Genomic DNA, 4,888 nt, shown 5'->3' with positions numbered 1-4,888 from the left:
TTTTTCTAACAGATTATTTATTAATATGTCATTCTAAACATTACATAAAACAGCCTATATGCTAGTGTATCGAACATTCTCCCAGTGAGAAGTTCAAGAACACATTTAGGGCTATTTTAAGACATATGAATACTTTGGCTTTCCTTATTACATCACGAAGAAAGCAATTCAAAGAATAGTTTTTATCTCCTGCTATGATTAACAACAAAATCAAATAGAAAAATGAGATAAGTACAAAGTACAAAAGTACAAAGATAAGTACTTTTTGAAGGACTTATCCCTGTTCTCTTTACTACATACATACTCAGCTTGCTCACTAATCTGATAGGAGAAGTGGTTCTTTACCTATTTTAGGAACCCAGTAAATATTTGTTGAATGAATGAATTACCTATGGAAATAAATCTACTACTTTAAAGATTTTTGTTTCCCTTTTTCTCCAAAGCCCTCTGGTACATAGTTGTGTATTTTTAGTTGGGGGTCCCTCTAGTTGTGGCATGTGGGATGCCGCCTCAGCATGGCCTGATGAGCGGTACCATGTCCCCGCCCAGGATTCCAACGGGCGAAACCATGGGCCGCCAAAGCAGAGCGCGTGAACTTAACCACTTGGCCGGCGGGCCTCTGAATCTACTACTTTAATTTGTGCCTTTTGTGAAGTTTTTTCAAGGACGAGCAATGGTAAACATACTGAAGTTCTTGTTCTGTCCAGATCATAAGCCTACAAACCGCTGATCGTTACAATTCTACCCATCATAGCTAATAATCAAATTAATGTGCATTTATCAACCTGGTAAGAAAAATTCTATCATGTTGCAGAACTAATTCTAACCTAACAATTCACTGGGCTTCAATCACTTGTGACATGGTCAAGAAAAGGGGCTGGGGCTTCTGGGTTTGTATTTACGTCATCTGTTAGGGGATTCCTATCTTTGGGTCCACCCAAAGCATCCCCCCCCCCAACCCCTCTTAAAGACATTGCTAAAAAGAGCAGCTGCAGCATCTCGCCACCTTCTTGTTAGTCCGGCTCTGAAATGTATTTGAGCTCCAAGTTCAGATGGGGGACCTTCCAAGCAGGAAAGAGTTCGCTAAGGGAGCCCCCGCAAATGGAAATGAGTCCGTGGGCCGGAGAGCAGAACAAAGCTCTGTTCTTAAAGTAAGCTCAAAGGACACACGTGATAAAACTCAGAGGTGAGCATTCTTACCTCCCAAAGTCACACCTCATAACCAGACCAAAAAACGAATTTTGATCCTTTTTCAAAGTTAAATTATGCTGAATATTATACCTAGCACAATCAAAAGGAGAGGAAAATCAGAAGTGAAAGCTGGAGAAGTTTCGGCTAAGCCAGCCTGTGATGGTGCCTGGCCCAGACAAAGGGAGAAGGCAGACCCCATCCAGTGTTGTGCGAAAGCTGCTGTGAGAAGGGCTGCTTCGAGTGAGACTCAGCAGGTGTGACGGCGCAGCAGCCATGATTCAGGAGGGCCAGAGCACAACGAGTACCTCATTATTTCCCTCATGATGAGCATTTGTAAGGGAAACGGGGGGCAATTTAAACTTGAGTTCTCAAATTTTATCTTAATAAAATAAAACACACTGGATAGTGGTGGAGATTTTAGTTTATAAAATATTCACCTTTGTCCAAATGAAGTTTCTTTCGTTATCAACTTTTCATGGAGAGTTACAAATTACTACTGTTTACGTGCTTGTCTTTTTTTTGTTTTTTTGAGAAAGATTAGCCCTGAGCTAACATCTACCACCAATCCTCCTCTTTTTTGCTGAGAAAGACTGGCCCTGAGCAAACATCTGTGCCCATGTTCCTCTACTTTATATGTGGGACGCCTGCCACAGCATGGCTTGATAAGCGGTGCATAGGTCTGCACCTGAGATCAGAACCAGTGAAGCCCGGGCCGCCTAAGCAGAACGTGCGAACCTAACCACTGCACCACCAGGCCGGCCCCTGTGCTTAAGTCTTAAGAGAGATCTTGGCTAACCTAGAAATTTATCTTTACATAATTATCATTTCAATAGGTTTAACTCATATTAAACTGAATATTATTTTGATACATCGTGAAATTTAAAAAAGTCATCAGTAGTGCAAACACGTAAACAAAAGCGTCAAATCATCCTAACTATTCCTTCCAAGTAAGGCCACTGAAGTAACGACTAACACAGCACTTCAACAGGCCCTAAGTCAGCATCTTCAGTTCATGGTGAGGCCTCTGTGTCTGGCTCACAACTCACAAATTCTCTCAACTCCTGGTGTCAAAAGGGTTGCTGATATGTGAGCCGGGAGAGTGCCACCAACTTCCCCGTCCCAAGTTCACAAGTTCCTCTAGTCAAAAACCGAAACAAAGAAAACAACCAGCTACATTTTCACCCTTTAACAATGTTCCAGCCAAACGTAAGGTCACATTTAAAATGCACATATCCGGAAACAAGAGTTGTTTAAAACGGGTTCACGAAAAGCCGTACATCCTTCATATATTCCTACACAGAGAACTGGGTCTTGGACGTGAAAAAAGCCAGTTGGTGGGTTTCCTACGTGCAGAATTATATCACCTGCGGAGCACAAACGGCACACCGTCACCCATCGCCGGCCCCAGCGCTCACACAAGACCCAGCAGCTTTGGGCTTCGGTTCTTAAAGGCTCCACGTTTACTGGCTTTGGCAATGAATTCCTTTAGCAGGTCATCCATTTGCAGTCTGTGTAACTTCTGTCAAATGATTGATGCAAAACTTACAGCAGAATTCTTCCAAATCCTCTGCGTCATGTCTGACCGCAGCAGAGAGCAATGAAAAGGCATTCTCCACAGTGCCTCCTCGCTCGATAATGTGCTGGCAAAGTGTTTGCAGTCTGTTTTCACAGTAAGAGCTGGCCAAATCCAAAAGACCTATAGCACCTTCGGGCGGCAGGTGGACTGCATCTGTGTAGAGGACTGGGGAAAGCCACGATTCACTGGGCAAGAAAACTGGTCTCTTTCTTCACTTCCTTCATGTCCTCATTCCAGTAAGACTGAAAATGGATCAAAAGTGCTCACACCTGGTTTTCAAAACAGCTTTATGGACGTGGATATGTTTCCCATTAATTTGAAACTTCAAATCAGCAGTTTCAGGACTATCAAATTCTTTCTTCAGTGACTCTGCAACTGTTAAAAAGTCTTCACGCTCTACAGACAGGAGGCGTCACGAGACGGTGGGAGAGGCACAGCAGGCAAACACGTCATCTGGCAGGAGAAGGGGGCGAGGTGAGGCAGGATGACCCAACGCACAGGCGCTGGCCCCCCGTGTACACGTGCCTGCCCTGGGTTTTGGCAGCAGATGTGTGGGCGGAGTGGCAGGCTGCAATCTCTACCACCCTTTCTTTCTCCACCGTGATGTGTGCTGGGTTTAATAGGTTAGTTTTATTGCCAGTTCCCAGCTGCCCATATGTGTTAGCTCCCCAGGCATAGAGCAAGCCCTGGTCTGTTAGTGCTAGAGTATGTGCATAGCTGCAGACAATCTGGTGCACACACATTGGGCAAAGCTGCCACTCTCGCACGGGTCAGCTGATTGCCATTGTTTCCCAAGCCCAGCTGACCATTGCCGTTGTAATGCCACCATTGTCCAGAGCAGTCACGGACGAGGTCTGACTGCAGGCAGTGCCAACCACCCTCTCAGTATGTAAACAGTTTGTAACTTTCTGAGGAGTTGGTTGATTTGCTGTAGATCCTGACCCCACCTGGCCACAGTTGTTATCGCCCCAAGCAAATCCCTCTCCAGCGGCAGCCAGAGCCATTGAATAATGTGAGCCACAGTCTACTTCAACCACTTGCTTGATCAAGAGATTGGCGCAGACTTGGATGGGAGCAGTGCCTTGGCTGGTTGTCCCATTCCCAAGCTGGCTGTATCCATTGTGGCCCCAGGCGTAAACAACTCCATCTTCACTGCTGAAAAGAACACGTGGTCCACTCCCATAACGAAGGCTTTTAACCTTCTTTCCACACAAGGCTTCCAGCTTTTTGGTATAAGTGTTCCCTGGTTATCTCCAGTTCCTAGACAGTTACTACAGCTCAGTCCAAATAGGGAGACCTCATCATTGTCAGTAACATAGAGTGCTTCGTTGGCTGAGGTGCCAAAGACACATGCTTTCCCAATAGCTGCAATTTCTTGAGGTGAGAGTGGAGTGAAGATTGGCCACTTTCCTACATCCACCATGACTCTGGCTTCAAGTAATTCCTATAAATAAGCAGACATCTCTTCGGTTAAATGGATCCCTTACTTTCCCCGGCAACGTGCCCAGTACTTCCTCCACCTTCTCAGCTGGGCCTTTTCATGGGGAGAGGGAGTCTAGACACATCAACAGACGCTCACACCAGTGCTCTGATGCAGAGGTTCGGATGCTATGGAAGCAGCAGAATTGGGCGGTGTCAACTACCTGAAGAGAAGGCAGGCACCCGGGAGGCCAGCTGCTGCCGCCCTGTCCAGCTGCATCCAGCTGCTGGGAGCGCTGAGGGGATCTGGGAAGCTTCACGGGCCGAGCATATAATTTCTATGCAAAACTGAGACTAAATGAGAGATGTAAGGAAGAGAACATAGTGTGTAACGGCTGAATGCTCTGACAATGCAGACGCAGTACAGTTGCAAAAAAATGTGATGAGAATGGGGAGAGCACGTGCAAAATATTTGTAACTCTTTCCGCTAATCACGTTGGTGGTATTGTTATTGGCTCTTACTGACTAAAGATGGAGTAATTTAAGTATCACTAAGGATAATAACTGCAATGGATCACAACACATCAAATATATTTAAATCCATGATTTCATCTTGATGCAAAAAACTAATTAGTCATTGTTAGAGGATGCTAGGAAACCAACTCTTTATTTCGAGCACTGGTAAGTAAAACAATCAAGCAT

At 45.2% G+C, this 4,888-nt stretch overlaps 1 pseudogene; it reads right to left on the bottom strand.

Moving 5' to 3' along the window:
• Positions 1-1,853: 1,853 nt before the first annotated feature.
• LOC124238481 (RCC1 and BTB domain-containing protein 1-like) lies at positions 1,854-4,190 on the bottom strand (annotated as a pseudogene).
• Positions 4,191-4,888: the final 698 nt, after the last annotated feature.

Source organism: Equus quagga, chromosome 4 (assembly GCF_021613505.1).
Source record: "Equus quagga isolate Etosha38 chromosome 4, UCLA_HA_Equagga_1.0, whole genome shotgun sequence".
Taxonomy (NCBI): Eukaryota; Metazoa; Chordata; class Mammalia; order Perissodactyla; family Equidae; genus Equus; species Equus quagga.
The sequence above is the reverse complement of the archived record's forward strand: the minus strand, read 5'-3'. Positions and strand labels throughout refer to the sequence as shown.